The sequence below is a fragment of the Bombina bombina genome, chromosome 5 (assembly GCF_027579735.1).
Source record: "Bombina bombina isolate aBomBom1 chromosome 5, aBomBom1.pri, whole genome shotgun sequence".
NCBI lineage: Eukaryota > Metazoa > Chordata > Amphibia > Anura > Bombinatoridae > Bombina > Bombina bombina.
The window spans coordinates 22618707-22630669 of record NC_069503.1 but is presented as its reverse complement, the minus strand read 5'-3'; the positions used below and the strand labels follow the sequence as shown (position 1 = coordinate 22630669).

The 11963-nt window shown below is 40.6% G+C and overlaps 1 pseudogene; it reads left to right on the top strand.

Moving 5' to 3' along the window:
* Positions 1-7740: 7740 nt before the first annotated feature.
* On the top strand, positions 7741-11389 carry LOC128661245 (ZZ-type zinc finger-containing protein 3-like; annotated as a pseudogene).
* The last annotated feature ends 574 nt before the right edge of the window (positions 11390-11963 follow it).

Genomic DNA, 11963 nt, shown 5'->3' with positions numbered 1-11963 from the left:
GGACATCGGTTGGAGCCCCCTTGCCATCTGTTAAACAGCATTTTAAATGCTGCTGTATTTATTGACCATTTTTATAACGGTCACCTACAACCCTCATTTTAAAGGGCAGACTCATCTCTTTCAAATTATTACTTGTTCCGCTAGCTTATATGGGGTGTGGGTGGATAGGGTTCCGTTACAGCCCTCCTACCCCTCTAATTTTTAAATGCATTTCAATGCTATTTCAGGTAATTGCCATTTTTACGGTAATCACCTACAAGTTACAGGGACAAGTTACCCCTCAAGGGCAGACACCCCTCTTTCAAATAAGGGGTCACTTGTACCAATAGCCTAAATAGGGATGTAGAAAGGGGCTCTGTTAGAGCCCCCTACATTTTTAATAAATTTTCAATGCTTCCGCAGATAATTGTAACTAAACAGTTAACCTTAATTAATTAACTCCTGAATAACTCAGTGACACCTTTTGTTTCCTGAGATCCTTATTAGCAGAGACATCACAGAGCTAGACAAGCAGTTCTTACCTGAGTCGTCGCTGCTGATGTTTCAGCTACCAGAGGTTCTGACTTTATTGTTCCTCCTTCTGAAGCGTCAGGACGATTACTCTCAATACAACAGGTAGATTCAGCAGGTTCCTCAGGTACTGGTTTCATTTCCTGAGGCAACTTTTTTGGAGTAAACAGATATGTTATTAAAGTTAGCACATTACTTCTTCCTTTAAGAGAGAAAACATCTGAATTTGCACCATTATAAGTTGTAATATAGATCTAACCACACATTGCACTGTATCATCTAAGACTGTTAAATGTTTAACACAATGTATTTTGCAAAATAAGTTAATAGAAATATCACATTGCTCTATTAACCCTTTGGCTACTGGGCCATTTCACACCCTGTGATGGAGCTGTTTTTAGTTGTTTGGCCTCAATGCATTTACTTTTCTTTCTACTGGTAGTGACAGTCCCCAATTCTTTACTCTTGGGAATTACTTGGCCTGTCCACCAGGAGGAGGCAAAAACACCCTACCAGAGTATAAATATCCCTCTTACTTCCCCTTCCCTCACAGTATTTATTCACCTCGTCATGGAGAGGGCAAGGAGAGAGGTGTTTAGCATTAGAATATTTTTAATGTGTTTATTCTTGCTGTTTTGTACGCTCAGTGAATAGTTCCCTGAAGAGAGGGTATGGAATAGCCAGCTGGTGCTATATAAATCTTTTCAAGTAAAGCATTTTGTACTTCAGCAGCCAAGGGTTTTGCTGAGAAGTTCCCAAGCCTCCTCCTTTTATGACCATATAGATTTACTTCTCTGTTAGGATCCTACTGCTGTCATTTACAGTCTGGGATTTCAAGGTCCACTATTTATTTTGTGTTCCAGAAAGACTTTTGTGGACTGGGGGAAGCAATGCAGAAGACCATGCTTCAGTTTTCCTTACAGGTATTTAGTAAGTACTCTGGTAGTGCAAATCCTAGCCCCTATTTCTGCCATTGAAAATTATTGGAGTTGGCAGTTTGTGCACAACAGGGGTTTCTGCATATGTTGGAAATATCTTTATGTTTAAGGGCTGGGATGTTCACATACTGACTGGAAGAGTCTTTCTATTCCTGTAGAATACTTGTTTTTAGAGGGACAATTCCAGAACGGAGACTTGGTAATATTTGGGCTCTGTCTATTTAAGTCTTACCGGCTCTGGTACCTCTGCATCATATGATGCGATACATAGGCCGGTGACCAGAGTAACATCGTTAGCTATACCTGTACTGTCTATGGATACCTCTGCAGGGCAGTGGTCCCGGCACAACTGAGCTATTTGCGTGCATTCACACCCCCTTCATCTTTCTCTTGGTATACGGAGGAGGCTAACAGGCAGTGGCCATTACGGTCTGCACCGTACTCAGTAAGGCACCTTACCGGATCACAAGGGGGACAAATTTGCTCTATTGTGTGACTGTACAGAGCATATTATTTTATTTTGTCCTGTACGGTGTATATTTTCAGCTCTAAATTGTTGGAAAAATTGTTGTGCTATTGCTCAACATATTCACTTATTTTTTTCTACATAAGGATCTGTGAGATACATAAAGGTGCGTATTATACGGTTTTCCCTAAATATCATTGCTGGCCCTATATATGTGGTTTACAGCTGTAGCCACAAACTTATTACAACTGTGGGAAGTTTTGAGAACTTTTTAAAGTTTAACATACATATCATATAGCAAACTGGGCATGCTGGAACTAGCACTTTATTATCTGAGGATACTTCATTGGATCCTGCTTTACCAACCATCATGTGTTTGCTATGTAAAACTGTGTTTATTTGTCAACCAGCTCAGCTTTGTGGTAACTGTCTAGGACCTATAGATGCATTCTCAGGCCCCTAGTTCTACTGTAACACATGCTGTGGTATCAGTTAATCAGGGAGTGTCTTGAGTTTGCACCTGTATTGAAGGATATTTTACTATCAGCAGTTTCTGGGGCTCTTGAGGTTTTACTACCTCCAAGTAACCAAAGGCGTAAACTAAATAACTTCTCTTCAGACTCTAAAGGTAGTGTTGATGCTAGCACTATGCTTCTAAGAAAATCTGATGTTTCTCATTTAGACAAACTATATTCCACCTCTCAGGGGGAGGTTTCTGCAAATGATTCTTTCTCAAAATCTGAAATAGAAACTTAGGATAACACATTTCAATATAAGATAGAGCACCTACCTTACTTAAAGAGGTTCTTAGACCCTGTCCAAAATTGGATATAATTTTCAGGCTCAGATCCAGGGCACCTGAAAATTTGTCTTTAGTCTCTTTAGTCCCTAAGATCTTTTCACAAGAATGAGAGAAACCGGGGGTACCATTTACGCTATGTCAAACGTTTAACTTTTCCCTGTAGCTGATTCGCATTTGGATCTCTTGGGTACTATTCCTAAGGTAGATCAAGCTATTTTTACCCTGGCCAAGAAAATAACCATTCCTCTGGAGGATAGTATGTGTTTTAAGGATACTGTGGACAGGAAACTTGAAGGTTTTCTTTGGAAGGTGCAGGGTGGTTACTTTTTCAATGTGCAGAAATTATTGTGGCTGTCGCAGGAGCGAAAGCGTTTGGGTGTGACTCCTTATACGATCTGGTTTCTAAGGAGTCTACTTTGGAGGAAATTCAGAATTGCATTCAGGCGTTGAAGACAGCAAATTCCTTCATTTGCAATGCAATTATAGAAATTGTGCACTGACTGTATTGGCCAGGAGGGCACTTTGGCTTAAGTCATGTTCAACGTATATGGTATCCAAATCTGAGCTTTTGATGCTAGCTTTTAAAGGGTAAGACTCTTTTGTTGGTTTCCTCCAATTGTTCTGCTCCCGCGAGTAGTCATGTGGATTAAACAGGAAAAGTTATTATCGATTTTCCTAGCTCCGGCATGGCCTTGCAGAACCTGGTATGCTGACCTGTTAAGAATGTCCAGTACTAATCCCTAGCGGCTTCCTCAGAGACCAGCTCTTCTCAGCCAAGGCCCATTTTTATCAAAATCTGCAGTCTCTCAGAGAGGTTGAACGGTTAGTTGTATCACAGAGAAGGTTTCTCTGACTCAGTTATTAAAATTTTATTCCACTAGGAAAATTTAAAATAAGGTGTGGAATTTTAAGTTTTCCTGGTGTTCTTAATTGTGTTTCTCTTGGAATTCGGTGACAAGTACTAAGTTTCTTCAAATCCTACAGGAGGGTCTGAAAGAGAACTTATTGTCCACCTCCTTAAAGGGTCAGATCTCTGCTCTGTTGGTTCTGTTACACAGGAAGTTAGGTCTTTTGGCAAATATTCAATCTTTTGTACATGCATTGAGAAGGATCAAGCCAGCAGTCAAGCCCATTTCTCCTCCATGAAGCCTTTATTTGGTACGTAGAGTTTTACAAAATCCTCATTTTCAACCAATACATTCTTTGGACATGAAGATGCTGACAGGGAGGATGTTTTTTTTACTAGCAATTTATTCTGCTCATAGAGTTTAAGCATTATCAGCTCCTTCCTGCAAACATCCTTATTTGGTTTTACTTCAGGATTAAGGCGGTCCTATGGACTAGGTCATTTGCCTCCTCCTGTTTACCTGATAAATTAATTTCTTTCTTGATAGTGAGAGTACACAATTCTTTAATTTTGGGAATTACTTCACCTGTCCACCAGAAGGAGGCAAAGACACCCTAGCCAAAGGCTTAAATACTTCCCCCACTTTCCTTATCCCCCAGTCATTCTGCCGAGGGAACAAGGAACAGTAGGAGAAATATCAGGGTGAAAAAGGTGCCAAAAGAACAAATTAAAATTTAGGGCCACCCATCGGAGAACACAGGCAGGAGCCGTGGAATCCCCTTATACAGAAGGAAAGGAAATTATCTGGTAAGCGTAATTTATGTTTTCCTTCTTAATATAAGGGGAGTCCACGGCTTTATTCCTAATTTGTTGGAAATTGTACCCAAGCTCCAGAGGACACTGAATGATAACAGGAGTCCATCAAGACTATTCCTGGTATCCTGAAAAGGATTGACTGCTGAGAAAACCCACTACCCAGCTTCCCCCACCCAGAATGTGGATCACTGATAGCGAACAAATGTGAGCCTCCGCCCATTCTAGGAACTGAGATACTTCCCTTGCTCGGGAGCTTCTCATCCTCCCCAATGGTTGATGTAAGCCACTGAGGTAAAAAGTCTGTTTAGAAAACAGATAAATTGGGACAAACTCAGTAGGAGCCAAGCCTTCACATCATTGAAGAATGCCCAGAGTTCTAGAATGTCTATAAGTAGGGAACATATCTCCTAAGTCTGGCACCCCCAAACATCTCCCCATCTTGACTTGCGTCTCACCCAGGATGGTCTTAAGGAAGATGTCCCTCGGGACAGGGGATCCAGACAAAGCCACAAAAAGAACGATTCTCTTGACCGATCGTCCAGAGAAATCTGTTGAGACAGATCCGACTGATCGCTGTTCCACTTCCTAAGTATGTACAGATGCAACAGTCTGAGATGGAACCTGTCAAAGGGAATGATGTCCATGCTGGACACCATGAAACCAATCACCTCCATACCCTAAGCCACAGATGGCCTTAAAGGGACATTATACACTCATTTTTTTCTTTGCATAAATGTTTTGTAAATGATCTATTTATATAGCCCATAAAGTTTTTTTTTTTTTTAAATGTATAGTATTGCTTATTTTTAAAAGCATTGCTCTGATTGTCATACTTCTAACCAAGCCACAAAGTTTTATGAGAATACCGTCATATACCAACTCCAGCTTGCTCCTGTTTGTGTAAAGAGTTTTTTCATATGCAAAAGAAGGGGGAGAGGGGAGTGTCTTATTTGCCACTTGCAGTGGGCTTTCCAGCTACCTTTTCAACAGAGCTAAACTGAGAGCTTCTAAGTAAGTTTTTTAAACAGTTTTATACTGGATTTTTATATCAGTATCTGTGCATCTTAATCTTTATAGTAGTGTCTATTACATGCAGATATATGAAAATGAGTGTATACTGTCCCTTTAAGGAGGTCTGGAGGGCACGACATGTTGAAGGTAGCTTGCAACATCTCTAGTCAGATAGATACTCAAGTCTATTTAAACTAACACAGTACCCAGGATTTTACCCTGTTGCTTGTTATAAGAGAACTCTGTTCTAGATTTAAGAAGACAGAAAGATCCTGAATGGTCTTCTGCTGGATGAAACAATGGTGCTTAAACTAGAACATTGTCCAAGTAGGGAGCAACTGCTATACCCCTGATTCTGGCTACAGCCAGAAGTGCCCCAGAACCTTCGGAAAAAGTCTTGGAGCAGTAGCTAGACCAAATGGAGATGCAATAAACTGGAAGTGCTGATCCATGAGCGCAACTATAGGAACCAGAAAAGTCCTATGAGGATTGGAACATGAAGGTAGGTATCCTTCAGATCTATAAAGGTCATGTACTGCCCTGAACCCAGGGTAGAATGGACCATATTATCTCCATGTTGAACGAGGACTAAAAAAAAGTTTGAATATTTTCACAAATCTTACTTTGCAATAGGTGTTGGGAAAATGACCCCTAAGGAGGACAGATCCCGCACACACCCAAGAAAGGCTTCCCTCCTTTCTGGTCTGGAAGACTGGTTTGACAGAAGGAATCTGTCTTGTAACTCAGATCTATGACCTCTAGGACCATGGATCCCGATTGTCCCAGAACCAAGCTACAGAAAAGAGCGACAAACTGCCCCCTACATAATGCAGGATAGGATCAGGGGTCACCCCATCATGCCGACTTGGAATCGTAGGGCTTCTTGCTCTGCTTGGACTATATTCCAGGACTAAGCCGGCTTCCAAGAACTATTTGATTACTCTGGCTTAGCGGAGGTTACTGATGCTGGCTTCATCAGCACTAAAGGAACAAAAATAAGACTTTTGTCCATCAGAAAAGTTCTCTAATGGTAAAACGACTGTAACCATGGGGATAGTGTAACCAAAGCAAATTGTTCCTGAAAGGGAAGGAAAGCATTAGACTCAAAAGTCATATCTGTACAGAAAAAAAATGAAGCCTTAGCTTTGGGTTACAATCTGCGTAATTGTCTCACAGATAAGGGAATTATAAAATTCAAGGCCATAATTCTTTTTCTAGAATTTTTAAGGGAACCATCACCTCAATCGAAACCTAGAAGGAGATGCTCCGATAGGTAGCCACTCCAGCAACTGCGTCAACAGAAGACGTCAGTAAAATAAATATCCCTTATTTCTAAACATCTAATTAAAAAGAGTTTCCATCCTTATATCCAGGAGCTCTAAAAACATGAACTATCTGCAAACGGGATAGTAAGACTTTTGGAAAACATACAAATAGTGTCAGCCAAGGAGGGATGGGAAAAAAAGAACCAATCCCCCTATAGAGCCTGGAACCTGGAATCTTAAAATGTAGACGGAGGGGAAGAGGATCTTTTATCGTCCTGCCCCACCCATCCTTAATCAAGTTTGCCATTTAATTTAGGACTCAGAGGACTGACTGGCAGCTCGGGCCTAGGAACCTCTAATATAGTTAAAACTTCCTTCAGTAGAAAGCGTAGACAATCTACTCTAAAATCTGTATCCTCCGCCGATGGAGGATTAGAGGCAGTAGACTCCGACGAGGAAAGTTCATGCCTTGAATCCTCCGAAAGAAACGCATCCTCTGAAAGCTGATTGGATACAACCAACCATCTACATGATGCCCACTGGGCCAGAATGCAAGATTTAACCTTTGGTTTGCGTTTAGCAGTGCGAGGTAAAGCACTAAAGGCCGAAGACACTACTGTATGAAACTTTGCAGTAACAGGTGAAAAAGGCCCCCTCCAGATGGAGGATCAGCAGTGCAAGGGGAAGCTGCATTTGTAAACAAAGATGAATGTAGGGTACGCACCTCACGGGGCGAGGACTCCTCAGTGGTAGATGGCTCAGTGGTATTAAACATGTCAACATTATTTGATATGAACACCTTATCATTGCATATGGAACATAATTGAGCGGTCGGATGTACCAAAGCCTCCTCACAATAAACACAGGTATCACTCTCTGTAACAGAGGAATTATCCTCTGAAATATCAGAATCCTCCATAACTAAAGTACAATAACTAGATGACTCAGAAAAGAAAACAATCATTATTTTTCAAGAAAAACCAGCACCTTAAACCCCCAATGGCTGGGGCACTCACCACCTCCTAGGACCCAGACAGTACAGAGAAACCGCACCTCTCCAGTAGACACTCGGTCATGAAGAATAAATGGAAGCCGTGACCACACCCGGTCACATACAGGACCACCCCTGCTCTAAGAAAAAGTATGCCAAGCTGTAAACTGCGCAGCTCTCAAAGTGAAAGTGAAACCTGTATGTTACATATCAGTCTATGAGCCCAATAACATCTCACACATCAAGCAGCACACAATCAAATAAACATATATGATTATATCCCACTGTTCCAAAATCCCCCCCCCCCAGGTGATATTAACCCTTGATTCCATAAAGATAAAAGAAGCCACACTGAGACCCTGTCTTCTAGCCTTTGCAATATGTGTAAAATTGTAAACGATCTTACCGGAATCCATGCTGTAGAACAGAAACACAGACTCTAACTTTCGTCAATGCTCTCACTGAGAGGCTGACAAGACTACTTAAAACTCCAGTCCCATATCGAAGGGCAGATACCCTTCCTAGGAACTACTCCAAAATCTTCTGACACTTTTCTGCCAACCTCCTGTGACGACAGGCAAAGAATGACTGGGGGATGAGGGAAGTGGGGGGAGGTATTTAAGCCTTTGGCTGGGGTGTCTTTGCCTCCTCCTGGTGGCCAGGTTCAGTATTTCCCACAAGGACTCCCCTTATATTAAGAAGGAAATGATTATTATTTTGTCACTATGCACATCTTACAATTTATGCAGATGAGTAGGTATAAAATATAAAACCTTCCAAATATTACACAAATATAAAATTACACAAAATTCTCAGTTAAAAGAGAGGCGATTTAACCTATTTTGAAACTTTATGCATGTTCCTATCCCTGTCCAAAATCACTCAGCATAGCAAAATATTTAAAAAGCTAAATAATAAAACATAAAGGGCCGGCACACACTGAGTCCTGACTCCCACTGGAGGAAGGGAGGAAACAACGCAGGGATTTACGGCCCGAGCGATGAGCCACAAGAGCAAGGAGGATCTGGTGGAGATTGGGTTACTGAGAGGTGTCCCAATGAGTGGATCATGTGGATCACACATTTGGGGTGATTCATAGCATTACTGCTTTTCGATCGACTTGTGTCACAAGATCTATAGTAAGATTTAATGGCTTGGATGAAACCTTTTGTTGGCAAACTTTAAGAAATCGTAGCATTGCTCATCCGGAAGAGGTTTTTCCCCAATCACTACTGAGATATAGATTGCCAAAGAAAAGGCCAGAACCAATACAAATTTAAAAGGGGAACATTTCAAAGAACAGTGAGTTAAAGCAAACAGGACCACGTGAATTGTGGGTAAGCCCAAGAAAAAGAGGGCTGTTTGTTTCAGAAAAGGAGAGAGAAAGACAGTGAAGAAAATAGTGAGAAAAGTTTGACTGAACAATTGTTACCTGTTCTAAATAAAATCAAACTATTGCATTCACAGGATTCAATTGGTTTAGACAAAGAAATACCAAGTCAATTTCCCAAGGATTCAATGGAAAACAGAAAGTCTGGTTCCGACAATGAAACAGATACTACCCCAACTATACGATCCAATCAATGTCTTTTATTGGATTATAGTAACAAAAGGGAAGTAAAAAAAGAAACTGAGCCAGAGGAACTTTCCAATTCAGTAACAGAAGACATTTTTAACCATCAAACAGTAAATGGTGTTGATGGGATAAACACTGCTGCTTTAACGTGCAATGACTGCCCTTTTGATGGTAGCATAAAGCGGAACAATAATATTGTGTTAGATCCGTCAAATGATCTAACAGACTCTGAAAATGGGAGCTCATTAGACCCTTGTTCAGTGGTAACCAACAACAAAAAGGATACACTTTCAGACCACTATAACTTGCACACACTCAAAGGAGCAGGGAGAATCACAGGACCATAAACTAATAAGTAATTGCCTGCCTAGAGAACTTGTTAATCAGACCAGCAAACTAGTAACAAGCTCTTGTATAGACATACTATCAACTGTAAGGGATTTTGAAGAGGAAATTGATGTTGTAGGAGATAGTGCCTCAAAGGAGCATATTGTTGAGAATTCAGACAGCTTACTTAGAAGTGATCATGAAGATTCAACAAGGGAGACTGAATTGAGACAATCCCTTAATAAACTTGACAGTGATTGCTCTGAAGTGGTGTGCTTTTCAGACACGCAAGGACATCAGTATACTTTAAGGACATCCCCAAGAAGGCCAGGTTCTTGCAAAGATAGCCCATGCAAAAGTGAATCTTTAGGTGTGGGACAGGAACACGTGGAAGAGAATAATATTTCCAATCAAAATAGTGAAACAAATAATGTTAATGGCTGTTTAGAACTTGATGATGTGATTAAAGATGACAAAAAGCAGGTCTGTAAGTCTGAAAAATGCTCCATAGATGAAGAAACCAGGCCATCCTCAGACATAGCCACAGTTACTCAGACATGCCAGCTGTCAAGGAAGGTGTCAGTGTGCAGGTTGTAGAGGAGGTGGAAGATCCTTATGTCTACTACTTTGAATCTGATCATGTGGCACTGAAACACAACAAAGATTATCAGAGACTATTATAGACAATCTTTGTTCTCGAGGCTCAGCGCTCTCAAGCCTTTCAAGACTTAGAAAGTTTAGGCAGATAACAGATAAAAGCGTTGGTTGATCCCATTGGATTTGTGGAAAAGCTTCAGAAGAAAATGGATATTGGCATAGCTCATCCATAGAGGATTGTTCAAGTACCGGACATTACATGGGATCAGTACACTACCAGTCTTGGAAATTTTGAAAGAGAATTGAAAAACCAAAAGCAAAATTCTTGGAGAGCAAGATTGATCTTTGATAAAGTAGGGTTAACTGCAAGCACCCAAAACTCTGTGGAATGTATGAAGGTTGGTGAATCTGCTTCATTTTCTGTTCTACCCAAAAGTGATGGTCAAGAAGGATCTACAAGTAGTCATTTACAGATAATAGGTAGACTGTGTGCAGAGACCAAGACTGGAACGTTTAATAACTGGAGATGCTACTTTTAAAGTTTCCCCCAGAAGAGGTTAAGCCAGAAGATGGCAATAGATAGCTGATGAGCTAGGAAACAAAACAGCAAAGCAGGTGGCTAGTTGTGTTCAGAAGTAATTTATAATGCTCACAAAAGCTGGTATTCCTGTGCCAGGAAGAACATCAAATTTATACATGTATTCTAAAAAGTCTTCAGGCAAACAGCAGCATGTTCTCAACAAGCATCTCTTCTGACAATCTACCTTCATGACATCCTATGAACCACTTTTCTTCATGGATGAGGATGACCGCTCCAGTTTTACTAGCAGGGATCTTGATGCAGCTGGTGATGATGAAATATCGGATGAAGAAACTATCCCCCTTGCTTGCCATGACCTAGCAGTGTATAAAGAACTGCTTGAATGGAAGAAGTTAAAGGAAGAGAAGCTTCTGGAAATGAAAGCAGAAAGAGGCTTTGTGCAACATATAGGTTTCAAATGGGACAAATGTAAAACAGAGCCCATTCAAGGCATTCAGTGGCACTGTCACGTTTGTTCCCAGCTGATGTCTGTGGATTTCTGTGATTCTTGCTCAGATTGTTTATATGAAACAGAAACACAAAGAGAATCACAACTTCTAGCCCATTTATGGAGCAGAGACATTCCTAGATAGAGACTACTGCATATCCCAGAGAACCAGATACAATTAACTTGATCCAAATTATTTCCCAGAAAACAGATGACGTTACTGGGCAAACAAATTGTGCTTGGTATTATCTCCAGAAACAAAGGGTGGCAGACTTGTCAAATTCAGTTTTTAATGTGGGATAATACTCAACTTTCCTTGAAATATTGCTCACAACATGATACCTTCATCATCTGCAACACTGCACAGCAGACCAACATTCCGAATGTACAGGAAGAGGACTTTGCTGGAAATGTTCCTTTCACCACGTAAGTTATTTCAAATGATCAGTGTCAAGAATGACCATAACAAAATCATAGAGCATGAATATACTGTTCCAAAGGCTTCCAGAAAATTGGTTATAATGTGAACTATTTCTATTAAAACCAGTTTACTAGCTTGCAGTTTGGTTGTGATATATATAGATTTGCACAGATAACTGACATTTTGAGAAGGTTTTAACCAGTCAGTGTTTGCTTAGGAAAAATCACCCTTACTATGGACCATTGCAGGTCTCTGCTTCAATATGAGCTGCTTTAATCGCATTTGACTAAAACTATTTATGTACAATGAAGCACTACAGTGGTAGTTCTGCTGCATCTGTAGCCAGCTCATGGTGTGTGACTGTCAAA